This window comes from Panthera onca, chromosome F1, assembly GCF_046562875.1.
Source record: "Panthera onca isolate mPanOnc1 chromosome F1, mPanOnc1 haplotype 2, whole genome shotgun sequence".
Lineage (NCBI taxonomy): Eukaryota > Metazoa > Chordata > Mammalia > Carnivora > Felidae > Panthera > Panthera onca.
This window is the reverse complement of record NC_138355.1, coordinates 32,681,925-32,708,101: the sequence shown is the minus strand read 5'-3', so window position 1 is coordinate 32,708,101 and position 26,177 is coordinate 32,681,925. Positions and strand designations below refer to the sequence as shown.

The 26,177-nt window shown below is 45.0% G+C and overlaps 1 long non-coding RNA gene across 6 annotated transcripts; it reads right to left on the bottom strand.

Annotated features, from left to right (window-relative positions):
- Positions 1 to 4,615: 4,615 nt before the first annotated feature.
- LOC132686208 (uncharacterized) lies at positions 4,616 to 21,139 on the bottom strand. 6 transcript variants are annotated; one of them, XR_009613515.3, is made up of 8 exons: positions 20,931 to 21,139; positions 18,527 to 18,618; positions 16,246 to 16,275; positions 14,555 to 14,692; positions 11,735 to 11,903; positions 10,920 to 11,253; positions 8,578 to 8,678; positions 4,616 to 6,071 (listed from the first exon to the last, which is right to left on the bottom strand). It is a non-coding gene; the product is annotated as an uncharacterized LOC132686208 (long non-coding RNA). The 6 variants fall into 6 exon arrangements; XR_009613514.3 differs by lacking the exon at positions 16,246 to 16,275 and adding an exon at positions 10,574 to 10,739; XR_009613516.3 differs by lacking the exon at positions 16,246 to 16,275 and having other exon boundaries at positions 4,616 to 5,239; positions 5,753 to 6,071.
- Between the last annotated feature and the right edge of the window lie 5,038 nt (positions 21,140 to 26,177).

Below are 26,177 nucleotides of genomic sequence, written 5' to 3'. Positions count from 1 at the left end.
GTTATCAATGTTTGTTTGGGGGCATGAATTTGTGCTTTATTTTTGCTAATTTAGCAACTCTCGTTCCTTTAATTAACAAGTGCACCTTACTGAGAAATTAGACTTTACCAGAACTATCAGCAATGGCACCCTGAGAAGCCCTCAGCTCTGTTCATCAAGGTATGCGTGAACATCCCTCTTAACACCCCTGCCTGGGACAGTCCAAGAAGTCCCCTTCGTGGACACCAGCTGCCGACTCCCACCTTGAAGCATTTGCAGGGCTTCCCAGTGGCCTGCGGAACTGAACCCCGGGGCTGGGGTGGGGCGACGGGAGGGGGTCGGCCCTTCGGGGAAACTTGGAGAAGTCTCCTAGCTCCTCAGAGCCCCTCAGCTCTCGTCCTCCTCCCCACCCTTCCCTTTTTGTTTAGTTTGACCTTGGTCACTGATGACAAGGCTTCTTTTCCTGCCAAACCAATCAATAAGCTAAACAGACAGAAGATGAGTATTTAGAATATGGGAAGCCAAACTCAAACACAGATAGGTTATCAGTCTAGACCAGAGCAGACTTCTGAGCAAATATTTCATTAACAAATTTTTCATGGCAACTTGCATGTTAAAAAAAAAGAGGGGGGGGGGAGGGAGAAAGAGAGAGCAAGAGAGAGAGAGAGAGAGAGAACAGTGGTAGGGGGTAAAGAAAAAGGCTGGCTGCATCCTTGACGTTGCACTGCCCTGGGAGGGGGTGCTTTTGGGAGTGAGGGGCACAGAGTGGGGAGAAGGGTAGGGCGCACCGAGGAGCCCCCAGGAAGGGGAGCCCCAGACCCTTAAAACCTTCCAGCTTTAAACCTCCCTCTCCTTTCAGCACTGGTCTGTGTGATTCATCTTTAGCCATCTCCACGCACTGGAGCGGGTTGAGTCTCAGCATGCTAACCCCACTCGGGGACCAGCAGCTGGCTGCAGAGCCCTGGGCTGGTCACACCGAGGGGGCTTGGGAGAAGGGAGGGGACACGGTGCTTAGAGAGCCCCACTGGGGAGCTGGGAGACAAAGGGAACACTGACCATAATAATAGTAAGAGCAACTGTTTACTGGTGCCTAAGTTATAGGAAGGCTCCCAGTCTCCATCACTTCATCCTCCCACCCAGGCCTGAGCTGTGGCGAGCACGGGTACACAAGCCCACCGCTGTCTGCTCTGACGGCTCAATATTTTGCACATCGTACTCTACGCACGGCAATCTACGGGTAAAGTACTTTGGTTTTCATTTATAGGTGAGGAGCCTGAGATTCAGAGAGGTGAAGCAGCTTGCTCAAGTTTGCCCAGCTGGTAAGTGGTAGGGGCAGAATTGGGAACTAGGTCTGTCTGACTCTGAAGACAAACCATTTCTGGCTCATTTCCACTGCTTCCATGATAGTTTTAAGAATACAGTAAAGCCTTGGATTGCAAGTGACTTGTTCTGCGAGTGCTCCACAAGACGAGCAAGTGTTTCTAAAAAAATTTAACTTGATAAACGAGCGATGGCTTGCAATACGGGTAGCACGTGACGCCGAATGTCATCTGATCACAACCGAGCCAATGGTTCTTAAAATTCACTTCGATGCACAAGTGCTTGGGATTACAAGCGTGTTTCCGGAACGGATGACATTCGCAAACCAAGGTTTTACCACGCTTTAAAGGAAGGGTCAACAAAACGTGGAGTTACTAATATTCAACTCTTTTAAGTGCTGAGGGAATAGAAGTAGGACAGAGTGGGTTTTCAATTCCTTGTGTCCTGTGCTCCTTCCACCTTAACTTGTGTAGACACAGCTCCTGCCTCCTGAAGATGCCTTCCTGCCTTCATCTGGACTCGTGTGCATACCATTCAGGCTTCAGCCGACAGCCACTTCATGGGGCAGCTCCCCGGCTCACCCTGTGCTATTTGTTCTTGTTAGTTTCCATCCTTCCTTCAGAGCCCTCTGCACCAATGCTAATCTTCACGTGCAATTTATTGATGCATCTCTGTGTCCCACATAGACTGGATTAATACTAATACTGATACCTAACCTCTATTCACTGGTTCCTACAATCCTGGCACTCTCTTAATGGTTTTACATATGTTAACTCATTTAATCTTCTCAAGGGCTCTGCAATAGTAACTGTTAGTGTTCCCATTTTACAGATAAATGAGACATAAAGGAACTTGTCCGATGCTACTTCACTAGCGCTTGAGCGAGTGACAGAGCAGGATATGAACTCAGGGGGTCTTTGGTTCCAGAATCCACGCACGCCCTCTCTCTCTCTCTCTTGCGCGTGCGCGCACGCTCTCTCTCTTTTAGATAGAGAGCCTGTACATGTGCACGCAAGCAGGGAAGGGGCAGAGGGAGAAGGAGAAAGAGAGAGAAAATCTTAAGCAGGTTCCATGGCCAGTGCAGAGCCCCATGAGGGGCTTGATCTCATGACCTCACTGTGAGATCATGATATGAGCTGAAATCAAGAGTTGGATGCTTAACTAAGGGAGCCACCCAAGTGCTCTTAATCATGATGATGGCCACAGAGTCCTCCCATCTCGGTCTGTACACTCCTTAGAGGTGAATTCTGTTTCTCTACCTCGAATCTGGGATGCTCACGTGATTTGCTTTGACCAGCAAAATGCCATAAAAGCGATGCTATATGACTTCCAAGGCTAGGGCTTGACTTTGCAGCTTCTGCGCTCTGTGTGTGTGTGTGTGTGTGTGTGTGTGTGTGTGTCTCAGAATGCTGCCCTGGGACTACTGCATAAAGAAGCTGGAGGAGAACAGAGACACTCCAGCCAACAGCCTGCACCCACCGCTGGACTTGTCGCTAGAGTGAGGCTATCTCGGACCTTGTGGCCCAGCCAAGCTTCCAGCTGAAGGCAAGCACACGACCCAGCCAGGCAGTCAGCAGGGGAACCAGCCAGCCAGCCCACAGAATCATGAAAATTAATAAATCATGGTTGTGCTCAGCCGCTAAGTTTTGAGAAGTTCTGTCGCACAGCAAAGGCTAACTGGGCGAGAACTGTCTTGCTCATATTGTATGCCTCGTGCCTGGCGAGATGTCTGGTTCATTGTGCTTTCGTGGCAAAAATGTGTCGACTTAGTGAATAAACAGAAGTGGAATTGAACCAGGGAGACCCCTGAAAGATGGTGGCTGGCTATACAATACGTTATGGAATCCATTCCACATGATGCACTGTGGAATACCAGAACAGATGATAATTTCAAAACACTGGCACTCTTAGTTTTCTGTACTTGTTTTCAAGTCCTTATTGACCCAGTTTGAGAATAGGTTATAAAGTCACTTGTTGACATTTTAACATTTAAAAAAATTTTTTTAATGTTTTTATTTATTTTTGAGAGAGAGAGAGAGAGAGAGAGCCCTTGAGCAGGGAAGGAGCAGAGAGGAATGGAGACACAGGATCCGAAGCAGGCTCCAGGCTCTGAGCTGTCAGCATACAGCCCTACATGGGGCTGGAACCCACAAGCTGTGAGATCGTGACCTGAGCCAAAGTCAGACGCTTAACCGACTGACCCACCCAGGCGCCCCAACATTTTAACTTTTTATCCTTTGTGTTCTCTTCTTTTTTAAGGCTCTCCAACCCATACCTTGACATTTTACATTTGTTTGTATGATTATTTGATTGATGTGGGTCTTCCTATGAACTCAGACAGGTCAGGGACCCCGTCTCATTTTGCTCATGGTTGTAGCCCTTGTTCTGGCTCATATCAGGAGTCCAGTACGTACTATTCCATGGCCTGAATTAAAAATGTGAATTTTAATTTATCTTAACTTCCGGTTTCCTTAGGCTGGTATTAAGCCCTCATCTACATGTTTGAGCTTTCCTTTTCAAATTCTCAATTACAGAATGCTAGCGGGGGCAGGGGGCCTTTTTTTAATAGGAAAAGGACATTCAAAGGATAGCAGGATGTCCCGTGGTCACACAGCTGGTTTACAGCAGAGTCGGGACATTAGGTCACATGGTCGTCATCCACTGACTTTACATTCTTCCAAAGGGTAGACTCTGAAGTCCCCATCGTACAGATGGGCAAACTGGGCCAGAGCCAGTGCCGGACCACAGATGACTCATCTCTCAGCTGAAATCTGTCTTCATGAGTCCAAGCTGGCTCTAGGGTTAAGCTTCTGCCAGCTCCAAGTGTTTTTTTTTTCTCTTTCATGTTGCTCTCAAATATATTTCTATCCTCGTCAGACCATCCCCCTTGTTCCCATTTAACCTGAGAAAGTTAAACCCACTTTTGATCATCATGTGAAAATCTGAAGCAAAGTGCTTCCTTCAAGGCAGATGTTTGGAAATGCTGAGCTGCAGGCGTTCAACTTGTCAAGTAACTTTTCAAATGATGAAAAAAGGGGGAAATGTAGGTCAGAAAGCAATAAACTATATTCACATCCAATATATCATTCTGGTTAAGGAGCTGACTTTGAATCTCCACCTTTTACTAAAATGAAACAAAAATCCAAATCCAACCCAAAGCATTACAGCTTTAAGTACTGAAAGTATTTATTATTTCTAGTCAAGTAATCCAAAAACATAATCTCAAGAACATCTATGCTCCAGGAATGTCTCAAAACGCCATGGATTTGATGTGATTCCTTTATCCAGATGTTTGTAGAAAAGACTCTGGATGGCATGAGGGGAATTAAAGGTTTATTTTTAATATTTGAGAAAAGTCATATTTCTAATAACAGTGAGCCTTAAAATGTGTCCTCAATCTTTGCTGCCTCTCTCATCTTTCTCATTATTATTTCCTCAAGTAAGAGCTCTCTCCTTCCAAATTATCAGTCTGTAGTTTTCCACACATTAGTATTTAGATATTAGAAGAACAAGGTCATTGAGGTGCCTCCACTATGACTTTGGCATTTACATCAACTTCATTTCAAGAGACAGTTTTCACCCACTGGGTACGTTAGAGCCAAGTCCTACAAAAAAATCACTTTTCATGGGGCTAAATCTCCAATAAACTGCCTGAGTCTTGCAGTCTTGCAGTATAGCGTGACTTGCCTTTGAGGACGATGATATGTTTCCCAAGTGTCCCTGAAATCTAGAATCATGGCACCAGAGACCCCAACAGTTGCTGTATCCGTCCTGTGTCCAGACATCTGACAATAAAGTGGCTGGGAGTCGTGAGCTTTTTATTATTTGAAGGCATCTCCCTCACCCATTATCCTCTTACCCGTAGAGAAGGATATTCTAAAACGTGTTAGATTGTATGAGTTGACTGAGTTTACCTGCTGGAGAAGATACATTTCAGGTTCTGGTGGCAGAGAGAAATTTAAAATTAGGTCACCTCATGGTTACAAGTTGTATCTATAACAGAAACTAAAAGGTCTCGGAGATCATACGCGGTCTTTGGTTGGGAGCCCAAAAGGGGCCTACTGTGAAACATTCTTTAATTGGTTTGTTACATTCAAAATAAAAAAATATATACTGAATATCTCTGTGGAAACTGAAGTTTTGATATAAAGTAATACAGCTAGGTTAAAATCCGAAATCTGAGCTCCAAAATCAGTCCCTGGAATACTGCCGTGTGTGTGTGTATGTGTGTGTGTGTGTGTGTGTGTGTGTGTGTGTGTGTGTTGGGGATGCCAACCTGTGTGTTGTGATTTTAGGGAAACACAATAGTCCTCTCTAGCTTCCAAACCTTTCATTTAGTTTACTGTTTCTTGAAACTTGGTGCATTAGAATTCAGTCTCTTGTTTTAAGATTTGGAGACTTCTGTAACACAAATACTTCTTTTCCCTTTCGCTAACATTCATATGGTGCTTACTTCCTGCTAGGTACTCTTCTAAGGCTTTATGAGGAGTAATTTACTGAATCCTCTCAGGAACCTTCTGATTTAAGTGTGAATGTTGTCCCCATTTTGCAGATGAGGACGTCAGAAGCCCCAGGGTCATGTGTGAAATCAAGAAGTCTGACTCCTGGCTTTCTTTCTGCACCATGCCGCCTCGTTGGCCCCTTGGTCTGCATGCTTCAGGAGGCTTCCTCCTTAGGGAAAGGCCGGGAGGATGAATGGAGTTACATCTTACAGAACAGGGTAGCACTGGGGGGAAACAGGTGCACCAAGTACACTGGGGAGGAAGGGAAGCCTAAAAGAGAGCAAAAAGAACAAAAGAGAGGGTGTGAATAATGAGGACAAAGTCTGCTTATGTCTTCATTATGGCAGCAGCTGAAAGAAAATTGTCACAGTGGATGCCCTTGCAACTGTAGGCAGGACCCTTAATTGTGGAGTTCAATCCCTCATTTTACAGCCAAGGAAAACTGAGGCTGGGAGAACAGACTTAGGACAAGGGAAAAGAAGGTACTGAGACTTCATAGCCGGTTAGTGGCAAAACCAGGACTGGGGCGCCATTGCCCCGATTCTAGATCCGGGGCCCTCTCCTCTGAAAGTAACCTTGTGGGCTCCTTGTGGGCTCCAAATCACTGAGGGAGCGGGAGGAAGCTCAGTGCAAAGAAGCCTTCTTCTGTCTGTGGTTCTTCTCATGAAATGTTTGCTCCCCGGGTGGCATCTGGGTAGACAATGACTCATGGAGGAGAATTTTTGTCCTACGTCTACAAGGATTATTTCCTTACGGACACATTTCCTGGGAGCACCCTCTTCTCTCCCTCGCGTTACTTTTCAGGAGCGGGTGATGTAGCTGAGACTAGAAGCAGAGTTCATTGTCACTATGCCATTTCATGAAGACGCCCCTGCATTTCTGAGGAGCATCGGAGGGGCCAGGTAAAAGCACAGGGGCTGAGGTGAGGGAAGAAATGGAGAACACGGTTGGAAATGAAAAGTATTCAAATATAAATTAATATAAACCCAGGGGTCATCTTGCATGCAGTCCTGGCAATAAGAGAATCCACAATGTGGATGAACAAGTTAAAAAAAAGTAATCAAAGGTAAGAAAGAGGTGTATGTGAGGCATTAAGCATCAGGTACAGAGGCGGCCGGGGAGGATTACCGAACAAAGTCCAGAGAGTGTAAAAAAAGATAAGAAAGGCAAAGGTAGCGAATGAAAAAGATTGCACTGAAGGTTAAGAGAAATCATGGGAAAATTTCCCTAGTGCGTAAGGAACACAGGGGTCATTGAGCTAGACAGCTGGGTGGCGAAGACACGGGAAGGGTAATTTATTGAAAGGAAAAAAAAAGCGGTAGAGGTGACTAAAAAGGTTTAAATAAATTTTTTGCCCTGGAACTTTCAGGAAGATGGGGAACAAACGTTGGAAACTGACATACATTTTCTAGGGGAAACCAAAGAAAGATCGAAGACTAGCGAGGAAATGTCGCTTTGACAGATTCAGAAATGAAGCACGGAAAATGGAAAGAACCTTTAGAGACTTCAGTCCAAGGAAGAACATACACTATCACACCTGAATAATAAATAACAGGAACTTAAGAAGGGAGAGTTTGAAAAGCAAAAGGTTTTTTTTTTTTTGGGTGGGGGAGGGGGGGAATCCCATCAGCAAATGGTCAGTGATGGCTCCTAGCTGTCTTACATCATTAGACCCACCTCATATTTGAGTCCTCTCTCTTCTCCTTACCTATGTTCCTTCCATATATATTGGAATATATATGGAATATATATATTGGAATTCCATATATATTGGAATATATATAACTTTCATATATATTGAAGATTTGCTACATGCTCGGCATTATGCTTTCTATTTGGGGAGGTGCGTAGACGAATAAGATGTCTGTGGTCCCTGCCTCAGGGAGTGTACATTTCAGCGGAGTGCACATGCTCAGTGTGCAGCTGTAGGATGTAGCCAGAAGCCACGGAACTATGGGTGGTCATTTTGGGTAGGAAAAGAGAGCTGGGTGGTCATTTTGGATTGAGGCCATCAAATTCCACCTGAAGGAGGAAATGGATCACATTAATACTTCTTAGAATCACAGTAAAGAATAATGGCCCCAGAGTGTTGGGTTTTGTTTAGTTTTGTATAGAGTTGAAAGGTTTCGCATGAAGTCAGGTGCTGGCGGTAAGGGTTATCTGGGGGGTAGATATTCGAGGAGCCCCTTCCATCACATTATATGTGGTAATTTCTGCAAAAGCTTGGGGAATCCATTCCTGGATGAGGCTGGTGAGTGATGACTGTGTCGCTGAACCTGGGGACTAGAGCAGGGGTGAGTGTTCGACCCACAGGGAAAAGGTATAGGGGCTGAGCTGGGCATACTCGTCTAGGGGACCCCCAGTCCCCCACACAGAGTGAGGGAAGCCCCGGCGGGAGCTGAAGAGCACAGAAGTGCCTGAGGCAGGAGCAAAGGCAGTCAGGAAGGACAATAAAACTCTAAGCGGTCCACCAGGAGAGATGGGTAATTTGATTATCCAATTCAGTGTAGTGACAAAGAAGGCAACGAGACTAGGGACAAGAAATTCAGAGGTCAAACAGACCCTCCACGGCCACAGGCAGTAGACTTGAGAGGAGGAATCCGAGGGCAGAGGAAGATAAAATTTTAATGCCTTTGGCACCAGGATCTGGAGCAATAAAAGAAATCAAACGTTATTCTGGATTGCATAAATAGAGGGACTGTGAAGAAGTCAAAGGCGATTAACTCAGCGATAAAAGGGAATGGTGGTGTTTGACCAAGGAAACTGGGGGAGATACCTGCTAGGATGTCTCCATTCCCTGTCTCTTTCCACCCAGCTCTTCTCGTTGCTTGTGTTCACATTTCACCTTGACTTTGGTTCTGTATGTTGTTGCTGGCCCTACGCAGCGAGAACAAAGTTGCATTAGTAACAGTCGTTCATCCAGATGATATTCTTATAGACAAGTAGGACTGGGTGGGAGTGGGATGTGGGGAAACATAACATTTTCGTCCTCCTCCAAGCTTTGCTAGGGGCGAGGTGCCCTATGCTGTCTGAGAATCCTTCCTTTAGACCTCATTCCAACAATACAAAATACAGATTCAAAAAACCAATTAGTCATTTCTGCTTCTCAGACTGTCTTCTATGACTACGAGGTACCAAAGAATATTCTCTCAGAAAGAAATGAGTTATAATCGGGTACAATTATTATATTACTAGTGGTCGGAAGGAAAGTTGCTACAATCTTTAAATTCAAACAGAAACAGATCACGTTACTGATTTAAGAATCTTGCTTCCTTTGGGGGGTGGGGGGTTAACTTCTCACTGACACAAATGTTCAAGTTTCTGTCTGTTACAATGCAGCTTTCTCAACATTTATTCTCGAGACGGTTATTACCTGTGACCATGCCAGAGGCACATAAATGCCTGTAAAGGCATATCGTCCACAACATCTCTCAGAAATAAATACCTTCGTATACCTTGGAGTCTATCGAGTTTTAAAAAAGAAAACGATAGGGAAAGGGGAAGTAGTTTATCTGACTTCAGGGAAACTATCTCCCCCATCCCTTGTTTACACCTGATACGTCCACCAATTAAGCATTTAACTGATTTCTTTAAGGTCAGGTTGCAAAGGGGTCAATTCAAGTTGGGGCGTCAGGGACAATTTCACATGGGAAATCCACTTTATTCCTACAGCAGGTGTGTGTCTTGGGTCAAAGAACAAGCTTCTCAGGTGTGGTGGCCCCCATGTGCTCTCGGGGAGATCCGAGGTCACTGGTTTAATATTAGCTCCGGGTGCCTCAGCCTGGTTACAAGGGTCCCTAAAGCTACCCAGGAGGCGAGTTTGTTTTGAAATGGTTGACTGTATAAGGGACAGGCAAAGATAATTCATTTCGTTGGGGGGGGGGGGGACAGGGAGAAGAAACGGGAAAGGGAATGAAGTTTAAACGTAAGCCAGTATCTCTAGAGAATGTGAAAAATGTCAAGTGCCAGGTTCTGAAGCCTTAGGGGATTTTGATGTCAGTGAGCTCATTTTAGACCCTCCTCTGCCTCACCCGCCCAAGGCCTCTGGGCACATGTCTGGAATGCGGAAGGGAAGAAAGTGATCTTCACCTACGAGGGCAGCCCCAGGATTTCCATTTAGAAAAAGGAGACCCATTTGGAAACAAAACAAAACAAAACAAAAGCAGTCATTGCTCACTGACTCAATTTAATTAATCACACATTTATTGAGTACCTACTGTGGGCAAAGCCAACCCGCAAAGAAGATTGTAAGTGGCTCATTTCTTTTTAGATGTGTATTTATTTATTTATTTTGAGAGAGACAGAGCATGCATGGGGGAGGGGCAGAGAGAGAAAGAAAAAGAATCCCAAGCAGACCCCTGCTGTCAGCAGGAAGCCAGACCGGAGGCTGGATCCCATCAACCGGGAGATCAGACCTGAGCCAAAATCAAGTCGGTAGCTTAACCGACTGAGCCACCCAGGTGACCCTCAGTGGTTCATTTTTAAGCCGCTTAGGAAGCCTGTTGCCTATACAAATAACACAAACGCTTAGAAGGCTGGCATCGTGACTTTAGTAAAAGAGAAGGAATGAAGAATCATGTCCTCTGATTGTGGTTTATGCCTCCCTTTGTTCACACTGCCTTCTGTGGCCCGGAGAAATCAGGGGGTAACCGTGCAGGCCGGCCTCCCCCTCCCCGAAAGCGTGCACAGTAGGGCGCTGCGCTAACACCATCGGCTTCATCCAGGGTCTGGAGAAATCGTTCTCATCGATTACGGTCATGCGGCATATTTACCCATTGTGCCAATTAGCAGCCTGTAAGTCCTGCGGCAAGATTTCAGAGGTCATTCTGCCTTTAGAAACCAACTCTGAGCAGCGAGGCTCCATTCTGTCAGTTTGAACCTTGAGGGCTGTTTTCCCAGCCTTCTCTGGGAGCCTCTTCTAGTCTGGAACATTTTCATCTGAAGGGAAATGCTTTAAGGTATGGCTGAAGTCGCTCCGACGACTGGTTAATCTTGTCCCCGCTTCCAGATCCCAGAGCTGAGGCCACCCCCCTCTCTTTACCCTGGCAAATGGGAACTCCCTTCCCCGACATGCAGCCTTTTTGAAATTACAAATAAGTCGATAACTACAGGACTGACCCAATTACTGGCGCGTGAACTGGGTGAGCTGGAGCCATGTCCTAGTCTGGAAACCCGGGGCCAGTGTCAAGGAGGCCGATGTGATGGCAGGATCTCAGGTACTGGGAAATGAAAAGCAATCGCCTCGGCCCAGATCTGGAAGTCGGCGGAGTGGAACGGCCTGGGCGAGCCTCCTTGTCATGCCTCCAATGGCCCTTTTCACAGTGTGAGCAGACCTTACAAAGAGGCAGTGACCTCGCCTTTCAGATGACTAGCAGCTCACCGTGATAACCAACCCCTCGGGGATTTCTTTGCAGTGATGTATGGTAAAGGTCAGCCTGAATCAGGAAGGAGCCTGAAATGGAGGAGGAGTTTAAGAAATGCACTTTTACTTCTTATGAGGGCAGATGATAGCTCAAGCACCCGGACCGGGTCTTGTTGAGGAGCCAAAGGATCCTCTTTAATGAAACGACAAGAGGGATTTATAAAAGAACATCGCCTCCGCCATTTTACCTGAACGATGCTCGTCAGGATGTGGGAGAATAACGTGAAAACGTTTGACTCTCTCAAATGTGGTAGATGTCCCCCTGAAATATTTAAACGTGCCATGTGTCCTGGTTTATGAAGCATGAATTGGCTTAAATGAAGGTGAAGTTTTGCCTAGCCAGTTAGAAGAGTCACAAATTCTAAATTCGTGGAGCTGGAATTAGTGCCATACCTCTGTTTTCATGTTAAGATTCTAACTATCTATATTCATAAAACCCTGAAATATAGATCCCACCGAATTCATGTTCATGTGATTGGAACTGGACTGAAATTTTGAAGAAAGCACTTACCATATCCATCCCCAGGGTGAAGTTAAACGCAGGAAGAATCCGGTGTTTTCAGGGCCTTTCCTTCCCTTCCCTCCTTGTCAACGTAAGAAAAAGATCCACCGTCTGACTTTGGGATTACTGGTTTGGCTTCCTTTTTCCCAGGCACACAGGCTACACACCCAAGAACCACCTTTTTTTTTAAAAAAATTTTTTTAATGTTTTTATTTATTTTCGAGACAGAGAGAGACAGAACATGAGCAGGGGAGGGGCAGAGACAGAGAAAGACACAGAATCTGAAGCAGGCTCCGGGCTCTGACCTATCATCACAGAGCCCGACATGGGGCTCGAACTCACAGACTGTGAGATCATGACCTGAGCTGAAGTCAGACGCCTAACCGACTGAGCCACTCAGGCACCCTGAGAACCACCTTTTTTGATCACCCCTGCTCACACACCTACATGACAACTCCTGTCTGTTCCTGTGACGAGTATCTTATCAGATCCCTTCCCTCCATCTTCTTGGAGCCTTCCTTACCTCCTGCCTGGTCTATTCTCACAGATTATTGATATCTCCTTGCTCTCTGTTTCTGTTTCCTCTGATTCATTCTACTCACTATCAACTAATTAACTTTCCTACAGCATGACTTTGATCATATCTCTTCTGCTTATAAATGTTCAGTGGTTCAAGATTACCTACCAAATACAGCACACACTTCTCGGCCTGGAGACTCTACTGGTCCAAACATCCTTCTTGCTCCCTTTAAGTGCCCTAAACTCCGGCCAAGCCGGCCTCCTTGCCCATGTGCAAGCTCACTTTGCCATTTTCTGTTCTAGACCTTTGCTAATGATCTGCCCACCTGTTTTTGTCCCCCATCCCCAAAGCTTTCCTCTTAAATCCAATCCAAGTTCGTTCATTCATTCATTCATTCATTCATTCATTTCTCCCCCATCCCCAAAGCTTTCCTTTTAAATCCAATACAAATTCATTCATTCATTCATTCGGTTCTTTTAGCAAACCTTTACCAAGTACATGCTAAATGTTGGGCACAGCTTCTGAAAAAAGCATCCCCTGATTTCCCCAGCTGGAAGCAGCCTGCTCCCCTCTCACTGATATTTTGGTGTTTTCTACCACTCTGAGAAAAATTTCTCCTAGGCAGCAAGTCAGGTCCCGGCTCTGCCTTCTGGACTGTCTACATCTCTGTTCCCCCATCTGTGAACGTATAGTTCCTCCCTCATGGGGTAGTCGGGTTGTTGTGGGGATTAAATGTGATATGTTATTGTCCTTACTATTATTATTTATGGTGTTATTATATCTCATTTCGTTCTCCTTGAGACACGGGCTGGGACTCTCTAGAACCTTGCAGGGGGTCTTTGCCTTCATCTTTTAATCAGTTTTATTTCCTTGCAAGACACAGAGCTCTTCTCTGTTACCTCAGGAGAAGAGGGTTGATTATAAGTGTCTAGACTGGAAGTGAAGTCTCATCACATTCCAGAGGTAGCTCTTGTTCTCTATGTGTCAGCTCCTCTCTCTACATCCATTTTGTTCTCTCTTCCTCACTAATGGCTTCTGCAGCTGACTTAGAGTCAGGACCTATTCATAATTTGGTAGGTCCGTTGCAAAATAAATGAAGGGTCCCTTGTTTAAAACGGAGGAAAAAATGCAAACTAAAATGTAACACTTCTTTCTTCAGCGGCCCTTTGTCTCTCTTCTCTGTCTCTTTCTGTCTCCACTTCCTTGGTGTTTTATATTTGCTATTTAACACCACCTTCCCCAGGCACGGAGACACTGGCAGGGCAGTGCAGACTCTCTTGGTGTCTAGGAGCCCAAGCCTGAAACTTGGCACCCACGGCTGGGTTCCCCTTCCTTGCCATCCACCAGATGAGCACCATGCCTAAGGGAGGAGTGGAGGAGTTGAGCCAGGCATCATCCCTTCCCACAAGTCCACTGCCCCAACCCAAGGCAGACGGCCATCCCCAACACCCAATCTCTGCGGGTGATGATGCACTAAGTACCTGGGTTGGGGGAGGCTGAGAGATTGCTCCACTGAATCACCAAATGAATCACACCAAATGAACCATGGTGTGCCAGCCTGGGGCAAGGACAGCTGTCACCGCACCCCATTTCCAGATGCCACAGGGCACAGGGGTCCAGCCTTCCCCGGCCCAGACTCGGCTCCCTGCTGGGCAGTGTAGGGAGGAGGAAGGAAGGAGAAGGTGGGACGGACGAGGGGGAGCAGGTCTGAGAACTCAGGGCTGGGACGCAGCCTCGGGAAGCCGAGCGCCTGGTCCATGTTCCATTGTCCCATCCACTTCACCAACAAAACCCAAACTCAAAAAAATAAAATTCAGCACTAAATCCAAGCATGGGGCCCTGTTTGACCACTGGCTGCCTGTCCACGAAGCTGGCCCTTTTCGGAGTTTAAAGGGGTCAACATACATACGGAAGAGCATAGTTCTGTCTGACGACTCTTGGGGTTGCACCTTCTACTGCAAGCTGGTTTATTCTTTCAGTTTCCCAAAATTAATTTGCCGAAATAGAAATCTGACTGGCCCCACTGTTTTTCTTTATTCTTTTTTTAAAAAATAAATCACATGAGAACACCTGGGTGGCTCAGTTGGTTAAGGGTCTGCCTTTGGCTGAGGTCATTGTCTCATAGCTAGTGGGTTAGTGAGTTCAAGCCCCACATCGGGCTCTGGGGCTGTCCCACAGAACCTGTTTCAGATCCTCTGTCCCCCACCCCCCCCCCACTCGTCCCCCAACCCCCCCCCCACTCGTCCCCCACTTGTGGCGGGGGAGGGGGTGTCTCTCTCTCAAAAATAAATTAAAAATAAATAAGTCACATAGGTCGTTCGTTGCTGTCCAGCCAATGGATTGGCTGCTTCTGGGTCAGGTGTCCATTTGGGTCCAATCATTTGGAGCTTTAGAGGACACAGCCGCTCAGCATAAAACGTGGACTCCTGGGATGCCCCCTCGTGGAACTGCGGAAAGCAAGTCATGATTAAATCGTTAGTTTGGAGTTCATCAAATATGTTGAATTTTGAATGAATTAATTTTATTTTTTAAATTAAAAATATCCATTGAAGGCCCCTCCTGTGCAATATTTTCTGGCCAACATTATGGTTACATTTTACATATGGAAGGACTAAATGTTTTATTAAGATACATCTTTTCAATACAGTGTTTTCTGAAAGTTACACTGGCTGCCATATATTTGTCTGAATCAATGCAGTTCTAGATCATGTAAAATCCTGACTCTATAGAACATCTTTAAAAATTACCTTGCTCAAGTCCTATCATTTTACAAATGGAGAATGCATTAACTAGGTCAGGACAAAATAAGACAATTATAGCATAATACCAAGCCAGAGAGAGTAAAGAGACAATCCCTATGTCAAAATTAAAAATAATTTAAAAATATAACAAAAGTACCTAAAACTTGCAGATAAAAGAGTTAATATCCTTAGTACACAAAGCATTCAAATAAATCAATAAGGAAAAAAATCAATAGAAAAATTGACAAGCAGGAGCAGACAATTAAACAAAAGAGTGTACAAATTGCCAGTAAAATGTTCAGCTTCACTATTTAAAAAAGAAATTAAAATGACAACAGATAGAATTTTTCTCCCAATTGTCCAAGATTATAAAACCCAGGGCTGGTCTATAAACCCAGGGAAACAGGAATATTCAGATGCATAGGAGAATATTTCAGAGCAGCCTTGTGAAGGTCAGTTTGACAATATTGATGAAAATGTGAAAGATACAAGAATTCTGACCCTAAATTTTGACTTCCAGGTTTGACTCCAAGAAGCACTTACATATGTAGACAATGGCATATATATGGAATGTTTCATGACAATACTTGTGAAAGTGACAAATTTGAAATATCCAACAATCTACCAAAAAAAAGTTAAAATAAACTTATGATATTTTAGTCCATTGGATATTTTAGTCCAATGTTTCGATGAAATATTATGTAGCCAATACAAAGAATAAGGAAGATTTACATGCACCTACATAAAAAGATGTCCAAATTGTAGTGTTAAATGGGAAAAAAAAGTTAAAGAAAAAATATCCATATTATGAACTCATGTATTTAAAAACTTCTATATATTACTATGAAATGTTACTTAATGTCCATTAAACATTGTGTATAACATAAAATAATGTTCCAGTACAATTTCAGAAGATAGCATGTAGTCTGCATACGTCTGTGGGTGTGTAGGAGGAATGTCATCCAGGACCCTGGTCTCAGCAGTGGAGCCACAAGACGTTATTCCTGCTCTTAAAGAGCTTAGAGTCCAGGAGAGGGGATGAAATTGCTTCAAAGAATAAAAAGCACAGGATAGAGTGTCATTGGGTACTTACTGGCTCTGAGGCATTTTCATGTTCACAGAAACCCTGGGAGGTAGATCCCCATTTTTCAGATGACCAAACTGAGACTTTTCTAGCAACACAAGGTGGGGCTAAGTACATGGCCAATCATTTCCCCATAGCCCTTAGACAACCACAATTGTACAACTTCCATACCCACCTGTCCCTTGCAGCAGAGGTCCCGCACCACCTTTGACATCTAAAAAAGAAATTAAAAGTAGCACAAACATATTGTGATTACGTATATAAATATTTGCAAAAATGTCAGAATTCTACTCCTGTTTTCTCTCTGTTGTAACTTCACGGAATTTTTTTTTTTTTTTTTTTTTTTTTGAGATTTACAGTGACAAGATTGTTCGAGAAGCCCTGGGTTCCAGGCCTGGTTCTGCCACTTGCTGCCTGTGGGCTCTGGGCAAGCCCAGTGATAAAAGTGTCACTAACAGACCTGCTTTGTTTGTCCACCTCCAGATGAAACAAAGCATGGGTGAGCCCTTTGAACCCAATAAAATAATGAAGATGACAAGTTTCTCCTCCACAAGCCTTGAATTTGGGCTCTTCCCCCGCCCCCCCCCCCGCCCCCTTCTCTCTGATTGAAGCATCATCACACAGAACCAGGAAACAAGGTCATTTTCTCTCTAAGAACCAGCTCACGTGCATCTCCCTGCAACATATGGGGATATTTCTTTGGAGAGGTTGCTTGGCCAGGTGAACAGCTGTTGCTGGATGCCCTTATGAATAAGTGGCAATAACTCTGATGGAGTGAGCTTAAGAAGACAGCTTAACTACTTTGCCTTGCAAGTAGGCTTGTTTGGGGTTTTCCTTCCCTTACGCCACCCCTGGATTGATTTCTCCTTTACTTTGTGTGGTGGCGATCACGGAAGTTGGCATTCGCTGAGAAAAAATGCTCTTTGGGATCTCTAGCTATTGTAGCTGGACAAAATATATGTTGGCTGGCAAAAATGTACAGAAAAACAGATTTTTACGAAATGTAAGTTAGATGGGTAAACGGCAATATGCGTCAAATGCCTTAAATTATGCCCATCCTTTGTCCCAGTAATTCCACTGGGAGGGTTTTATCTGTCTGATCATATTGGATAATTATGAAAATGTGCATTTTTAAGGAGGTTTATTACAGTATTATTTATAATGGTAAAAATAAAAAATGATCTTACTAGATCCTATTACAGGATTGTTTAAATAAATGAAGGCACATCTACCCAATACAATATATACGACTATTAGCAATGATGTGGCAGATGTGTGTATACATTCACACACATGCACATGCACAAATATGTGGAGAGGTATTTTGTTGTTAAAACTGGGGTGGAAAACAGTATGTGTAGTAAAATCTCATTCTGCTTTAAAATCTCTACCTTCACTTCTATACAAAGTCTAGAAGATTATACGTCAAAACGTGAATGGTGGTTATCCTTGGATGATGACATAGGATAAACACAAATACACACACACACACACACACACACACTGTGTGTGTGTGTGTGTGTGTGTGTGTGTGTGTGTATAACAAAATGACCATTGATTTTATTGCACTTAAAAAAAATATGTTGAGTTCCCGGGTGGCTCAGTTGGTTAAGCGTCTGACTTCGGCTCATGATTACACCGTTCATGAGTTCCAGCCCCATATCAGGCTCTGTGCACAGGGCCTGGAGCCTGCTTTGGATTCTGTGTCTCCCTCTTTCTCTGCCCCTACTCTTTCTCTGCCCCTACCCTCCTTGCTCTCTGTGTCTCTGTCTCTCTCTCTCTCAAAAATAAACACTTAAAAATTTTTTTTTAAAAACATGTTATTTTTTTCTTTAAACATAGAATTAGGAGATTCTATTCCTCCCCCCCATAAAGATTAGATGTATAAATGCAAAAGAATCCCCACTCACTGCACCAAGAATTCTGGTGAAGGGAAAAAATTAACAAAGACCTTAGATCTCCCAGGAATTAACTGTTCTGGAAGGGAGTCTGCAGAATTTTCAGAACTTTGTATTTCCTTTTAGCAATTTCCCTAGTCCTGAATCTCTGATCTTTGACAGTCTTGACGACTCTTTCATCCTTAGACCATGGAATTTGCACATCCACTTGTTAAAGGTTTATTCCACCGTGTTACGAGTGCTGACCTCTCTGCGGCCTCCACAGACAGGGCGCTCCTTGTGGGCAGGCACCTGAAGAGGACATGGCGAGTGGGCAGGCGGAAAAGGACGAGGTTCTCTGTAAACGTTGGGGACTGAATGCTCTGACAGAGTGACAGGCGTTAATGAGGTAGGTTTGTTAGAGGTCTGTGGCGGGAGAGAAGTCGATGTGGAAAAGCATGGAATGGGTTATGGAGGAGATGGTATTTGACATGACTTGGAAGGATTTATCTGAGCGAAAATGCAGAGTGGAAGGCCACTGATTCCAGGCAGAGGGAACAGCAGGGGGAACCAACTGACCTGGTGTGCTTAGCACTGAAGGGGTTCCAGCGACTTGGGCGTTTCGGGGTTAAAATCCTATCAGTCCTCGGCAAACCGTGATTGACTGGTTGCTTGGCAGAATCGTGTAATCAAAGGCAGGAAGATAGAAAAGCCAAGTTAAGAAACATGTCATCCACTTTGGTTAGAGAGTGGCTTCAGCGTAGGGAAACCGTAGACAGCAAGGTCAGGGAGGTTCCGTTGGGCCTAACTGAAGAGGGCCTTGAATGCCCCAGTGAGATTCTTGTGCTTCATTTTGTGCAAGTGGTAAGACCAAAGGCACTTTACATCCTAAGGCTTGACTCCTCTAGCACACATTAAATCTCTCTCTCTCTCTCTCTCTCTCTCTCTCTGTCTCCAATATCTCTCTTCAAAAGCATCTGTTACACTTCTGGCTCTTTTGCCCTGACATGATGTCTTCCCCTGATAAAGCACACCTCGAATTTTCAAATGTCGTAATCAACTGCAAACGAGAACTGCCTTCCCTTGTTTGAGGGAAGTCACTTTACCCCTCATGGGGACAGACGCCACGGAGCCCTCCACCTCCACATCCAACCCTTCTGTCACTGGCGGACATGTAGGAGATGACTCACTGGCTGGAATTCAAGACAGGGTGGGTGGCGTCTAGGGAGCAGAGCAGAGGTGGGGGGCTCCTGGGGAGTGAGAGCGGGTGACCCTGGCCTCGTGTGCACCGTGCTGCTGAGCGGGGCGCCGCCCGCCTCTCCTGGAGCATCTGAGGAGAAGCTTGGGCTGTTGCAGCATTGGGGTCTACACAGAAGGCCATTGCCATCCGCATCCTGGTGTCTCTGTCTGTGCACCATAAAAACTGACAAAAGGGGCCTCACTGCTGAGTTTCAGACTGAATGTTTAATGCAATTAATGCATATTTCATAGCACAATAACTGCCAGAGCTTTGCTCTGCCATCCTCCCCGGCTGAGTTATTTACACAGCCATTTTGAGCCCAGTCACAGAGGAAGTTGACAAATGAGTATCTGTGCAACACGTCTGGTCTTTTCCCATGCAGATCAGGGCCTCACAACTTCAAAAAGTCCCTGAGCAGCATCTCAAACTCACCCCCCCCCACCCCGAGTTGGGTGAATAGATTTTCCCTTGGTAAAAATCCTTTGACTTCCATCCTTCCCTTTTCTCTCCTCCCTAGCCCCAAGAAAAGTATTTAAAAAAAGGGGAGGGGGGGTATGCTAATATCATCGTGCCCCGAAATGAATCTTAGTGATTTCTCTCATTACAAAATCCCTAAAAATGAAGAGAGTGAGCTGTCCCCCTGGTCAATGACTTCGTTTATTCATTGATCAGTTCTGACAGTCCTTTGCAAGGCAGCTCTGCCCCTAGGATGCTTTGACATAAATCAGGGGCTCCTCAGCTCACCTGCTCATCACCGGTGATGGATTTGGCAGGTTTTCAGGTTCCTGTGAAACAGATCTCTGGACCAGGAGAGCCAGACTGGGACTCAGAAGGTAGCATTCAGCACGAGAGGGATGTCGACTGACTCACATCTCGTGCTGTTTTTCACTTACTAGGCACAAATCCAGCCCTTTGAGTCTTAGTTGTAACCTTCGATTAAACATCAAGAAGCTTCACGTGTACTTTGTGCAACTGTCGTGTTCCTGACAAGTTGTAGATAATCATTTCTTTGGGTAAACGTGATCCTGTGTTTCCAGTGACTCATTTAGAGACTTTCCGGGTTGCTCTTTCTGTACCATGTGAACTTTTTCTGCCTCCCTCTCCCCACCCCAGTCACTCTGCCAAATACTTAGTAAGAAAAAAAGAAACCAATTTAGGAAAGAGCAGTTGAAACGAACATTGAAACGAATCCTTTTACAACGTGTGAATATTCACCCTTAATATATCGATTTTGTCACTATGGGCTTTTAGATGCCAAGTTTTCCCAAATAGAGGTCCGTCCACAGTAAAGCACCCTAGCAAATCAAAACAGCCGGATGGTTTTATTTTTTAATATAAGTACAGAGCTAAATTCAGCAAGTTTGATTTTTATGATGAATAGATTCTTAAAAGTGCAGTCGGATGTAGCCAGCTCTCCCCTATCTACCACGTTTGGTTTGGGGGAAAGCATGGGGATAGTTGTAAAACTCAGGCCTCAGAGTCAAAAACTGGGCTCCAAATAGGACACCCAGACACTCAGAGAGAAAGATCATTTAGCCCTTTTGGCCGAGGAGAGGATTGAGATGTCAGTGACAGACTGTGGTGACATGAGACACTGTCATGGATATGACTTTATACTTGGAAGTCCTACCGGCCTGAGTTTGGTTGCTCACTCCACCTTCTACCAGCTGTGAGACTTAGCGTCACTAGTCTTCATCAAGCCTTCCTTTTCTAACTGCAAAGTGGGTATAAGATAAAACTTACCTCTAATGCCCTTATGATGGTCAGACGAGATAGTGCACGTAAGCCGCTTAGCGTGGCACCTGATCGTCACAAACATGCGCTAACTACCAGCTCGAACGGGGTAGACTGTGATTCAGTGTGTTTTGATCTTCCCAGGCTCTCAGTGAGGCTGGCGGGACTTTGGATGTTATCATCCCCATTTCGCAAAGAGAATACTGGAACCCAAAGAGATTCTAGGTTCTAGGTCTTGCCAGCCACACAATGAAGGACGTAGGAATAGAGGCCAGTGAGTTCTAAGAACACAAACATTGCAGCCCTTTACCTCGCCCCTTAGACACTGGGCAACGTGGGATAAAATGGAAGTCCTCACTTCCTTTCCCAGCACCCAGTTATTCAGCCTGAACTGACCAGGGCTGGAGAGGGAAGCAGCCAGCCTCCCACTCAGTAGATGTGAGGCCTCTGACACTTGGCTACTCCTCTCTCTTCTTTAGCATAGAAAGGATGCTGAAATGCTAACAGCTTCTGATTATTGAGGGCTCGCTGCTTTTTGCCTGGGATCTCGCTAAATGTTTTACCCACACGACTGCTGTCCTTTGTGGATGTTACAAACGCCGGCGCAGGCTCAGAGAGGTGGGGTGACTTACTCAAAGGGGATAGCTAGCAAGTTGTGACGTCATGACTGAAATCAGTTAAGTCAGGGTGATCCCAAGTAGAACTTTAAATTGCTTCACCACGTGGTGAAGCAAGTTCAGGTTTAAGGTTCCCTCAAGCAGAAATGACCAAACCTGACTGGTCATCAGAATTGTCCAGGGTGCTTATAAAATAATGTAGATTCCTAGGCACCACTCTTGGAGACTGATTTTGTAGGTCTAGGCGAGACCAAAAATCTGTATTTTTTCAATCCTCAGTTGAGTCTTGTCATCAACCAGGTGTGGGAAGTCAGCTTTAGGACACATACCCAGCTGCCCTCCAGAGTGACCTTGCAGATGGCTTATTCATTACTTCCTTGTCCTCTGGGGCCATTTTGATCTCTGGTGCCTTCCTCACCTTCAGACTCAGTGTTTCAGTCCACACATCAAATATTTATGGAGTGCCTATTGTGAGCAGGACACCCTTGCTCTAAGAGACCAATAACTTAAGGCCGCTGGAATGACTGTGTTCATAGTCCAGAGCTGGCTGTGTGTATGCAAGGTTCTGGAGGCATGTTTCTTTGTAGAGGCTTTAAGTTTTTTGCATATGTTTTTCTGTTATCTGTTTTCCCAGAAATCAAGAGCCAGTCCCCTTTGTCTGTTTTTAAAACACAACCCATACAAACTAATGATGCTTAGTACCTGGCTCCGTAGTTAGTAAAAATGGTTGATAGCATGGGTTTGAACAAAAGGGAAAATCCCTCCTTCAGAAGGTATTAAGCAATCACCAGTTGGGGGTCTCTGACCTGGCCCATGGAGGTTCTTACCTGAGTTCTTTTCTGCCTCCCAATATACAGCAACCCAGCCTTCTTCTTCCTAATTACCCTTCCCAACCCCACCCCAAACATAGACTCAATGAATTTGAACAGAAGCTGGGAAAGAGGCTGAGAAGGAGCATGCAATACAGTGATCCTGAACTCTAGCTCCACATGACCATCATATAGGGAGTTCCTAAAATATACTGATGCCTGCATCCCCCAAAGTCCAATGAAATGAGAATTCTGTAGGGATATTGGCAAAGTTTTGTTTGTTTGAAGATCCCCAGGTGATTGAATGTGTAGCCCATTGAGAAGTACTACTGTAGCAGAAGAGAACTGGGCTAGGAATTGGAAGGATATCTGGATTCACTCTAGCCTATGTGACCATTTACACATGGCTGTCACTGGCTGAGCTTCCTAACACCCGTACAATGAGGATGCTGGACTGGATTTCTCATGGACTAGTCTATTTTCAGCTATCACATCCTAAGTTTTAATGATCTGGGGTCAGCTCAGATGAAGAGGGAGGGTTGGGTGGGGAATAACAGCACAGACCTTGTTTCTTTATAAGGGCCAGATGCACAGAGGGAGGCAGACAGCAAGAGGGAAAGAACGGGAGCTGGATGCTAATTGGAAAGGATAAGGGACATGTCGAGTTGTCAGTTTCACTCGCAGGGACCTGGTCTGTGCCTGCTGGAGCAACCCTGGTGGATCCCAGGAAGGATCTTGGGCCTGCCAGTGTCTGTCCTTTCTCCTATCTGTCTATCTGCCGGCATGCTGTTCCATGGCAGAGGGCTTCTGTTTGTTTTCTTAAGACGATTAAGTCTTTCTAAGTCCCCCTCAGCAGAGCCTGTGATTGAAAGTGACAATTGAAGGCTACCCTATTTAAAAGCTGCCACTTTGTATTAGCAGAAGGATCAGCTCTGGTTGGGGGATATTTTACTGATGCATTTTAAAACTTGATCACAGAGAAACGAACAGGTGTACAGGGGGGGCGGGGTGGGAGGTACAGAAAAGTTGGAGAAGAAGTGACAAGGTTCCAGTGTTTAGAAAGCAGCTCCAAACAGGTCAAATCCAAAGCCCTCATCCAAAAGGGCCAAATACAATGGGAGACTGGGCAACGGGGAGGTGACTTTGAGTGGTGTGAACAGCTGACCTAGGGGACCTAAAGGCCAACGGGGCAGAGGACTGTGACCATCTGTCCATTGCTGAATTAGAGCTCAGCCCTCACCACAACTTTAAGTTGTTGCAAAGTATTTTGATGCCTTCCTACCTTCCTTCTCCCACAGGAAGACAACTCCGCACATGCAGCTCCTTTCTTTCATCTCCATTCTTCAGACAAAATTGCTATGAGACATTTGTAGTGCCTACTACGTGACAGGCACCATCCTGAGCACTGGAGGCACGAAGACGAATGATTGGTACTCTCCCAAGGACTCTAAGGACTCTAGGAGACAGAAGTAGGGCCACATGTGACCAGTGCTAAGGGGAGGGAGCTTAGAGCATTGAAGGCATAGAGCACTCACCAACCTGGAGAGTGAAAAGGGATGCTTAAGCTGATTTTTGCATTAAGAAAGAGAAAGTTATTCTAGAAAAAGAGAACTGCATGCACAAAGGTATGGAGGCCCCAATTCTGCATGTTCTGTTCAGAGAATGACACGTGTTTCAATAGAGCCTTAAGAGAATTGGAAAGGAAGCTAGAGAAGAAGACAGGAGCCAGATCACAAAGGATAGTGTAGATTCAGTTGAGTGAGAAAGTTAAGAAGCCATTGAAAGGCGTGAGACAAGAGGGGAGCCTGGGTTACTCAGTTGGTTAAGCGTCCGACTTCGGCTCAGGTCATGATCTCATGGTTTGTGGGTTTGAGCCCCGCATCTGCTGCTGTCAGCACAGAGCCTGCTTCGGGTCCTCTGTCTCCCTCTATCTCTGCCCCTCTGACACTCGCTCTCTGTCTCTCTCGAAAATAAACATTAAAAAAAAAGGCTTGAGAGAAGAATATACAATTAAACATATATTTTAGAAAGATCACTTCAGCAGCAGTATGAAAGATGCATTAGAAAGAGAGAAACTTGGTGAAAGGGAAAATAAACCTACTTCACACTAAAGGTAGAGGGCTTCTCTAATAGCCAGGAAGAGGGAGCTGTTTCTCCAGCACATATTGAAACCTCGTGACATAGGGAGATGTCTTTGTACTAAGAGTCTTACCCTCCTCTTGCGCATCTAGGTCTGGTCATGGGGCAGACACCCTGGTCGGAATTTCTATAGATAGTGCTTGTAAGAGTGCCTGACCTTGACTGGGGAACATGCCTATTTCATGCTCAGAACCCACACCTGCCAGGGATATGTCATCAAATTCTAAAGCCAAACCCTCATCACTTCCAGCTTCTAACATCCACTGAAGTTTTTCTAGTGTGAGCATTGCTAGTCTGTCTTGTTCTCAGGTGGCTGACAGATTCACCTCTCTTTCCTCTTCAACACTGATGAGATCTACCAACAGTGAAAATCTAAGTGGCTTCTAGACAAGCAATGAAATCCAGTGCTGTTTAAAATCCAGGGTGGTTTAGACACACAGTGTCTGATTGTGTGTTTCCCGGAGAAAACTTGACTTGCCTTATTCTACAGTCCCCTGGCAGATGGGGAGTTGAGGCATTTTTTCTAATCAGGAGTAACAGCGCAGGGCATCTCACTGGGCCGCTGATCCATGGTTATGAATCTAGCATATGAATCCCAGTTGCTGTCACCCCTGCGTGAGAGCTTCTAAATCAGAACCACATGGAAACTTTAGTCTTTCATGGCTTTGGGCCCAGGAAAAATTCTTAGTGTTGAAGCCCTGGAGGCTCTCTCATGCATAACTCTCTCTCTCTCTCTCTCCCTCTGCCCACAGTTTGTCCATCCCTGTGTAGCTTCTGTGGAGGTGCTTGCCACCTGTAGCTGGCACCACATTCTAGCAGGTTTCTCTAGGATCTGACGGAAGATAATGTGTTTTGTCTGCATTGGTCCTTCCACAGACTGAATGTTTGGCTGACCCAGACTAGCGTCCAAGGCACAGGGTCTAGTGGCAACCAGGGGAGTAAAAAGAATGCCTTGAACTGGCCTGAGAGTACCTGGCACCAATATCCTCTTTCAGACTGGAAGGACTCAACTAAGAAATTGAATATTTGTGGGGCACCTGGGTGACTCAGTTGGTTAAGCATCTGACCCTTGGTTTGGACTCAGGTTCATGATCTCATGGTTCTTGAGTTCGAGCCTCTGCTGACAGTGCAGAGCCTGCTTGGGAATCTCTCTCTCTGCCCCTCTCCTGCTCACTGCCACTCTCTCTCTCAAAATAAACAAATAAATGTTAAAAAAAAAAAAAAAAAGAAATTGAGTATTTGTAGGGTCCAGATAAAAATCAGTTCTGACCCTTATTTCTTAGGGAGGTTTTACTTTTTCCCTCTCTTAGGTTTATAAACTTAATATGATATATAAGTCTAGTTTTTTTTTTTTTAATGAAAAGTTCTCTACCTAACGGTATTCTCCCCTAAATTGTAATTTTAATCTTACCATGGTCTTTTCAAGGTGCCTATGATTTTCTTAAAAGTCATCATGGCTCATAACTGGGCCCACATTTACTTTTTTTATCCATACATTCTAGGGATTCAAATATTCTTAGCACCAACTTAGGATAATCATTCTAATGTTGGGTACAGGTGGTTATGGTACCCTAAGTCTAGAATTCTAGATGACATTTCCCCAGATTATAATTTTATAACTATGGACCATGTGGTCAAGTCCCATTGGGTTATTGTTGTTTAAAAACAAATCATCAACAAGCAAAAGTCTT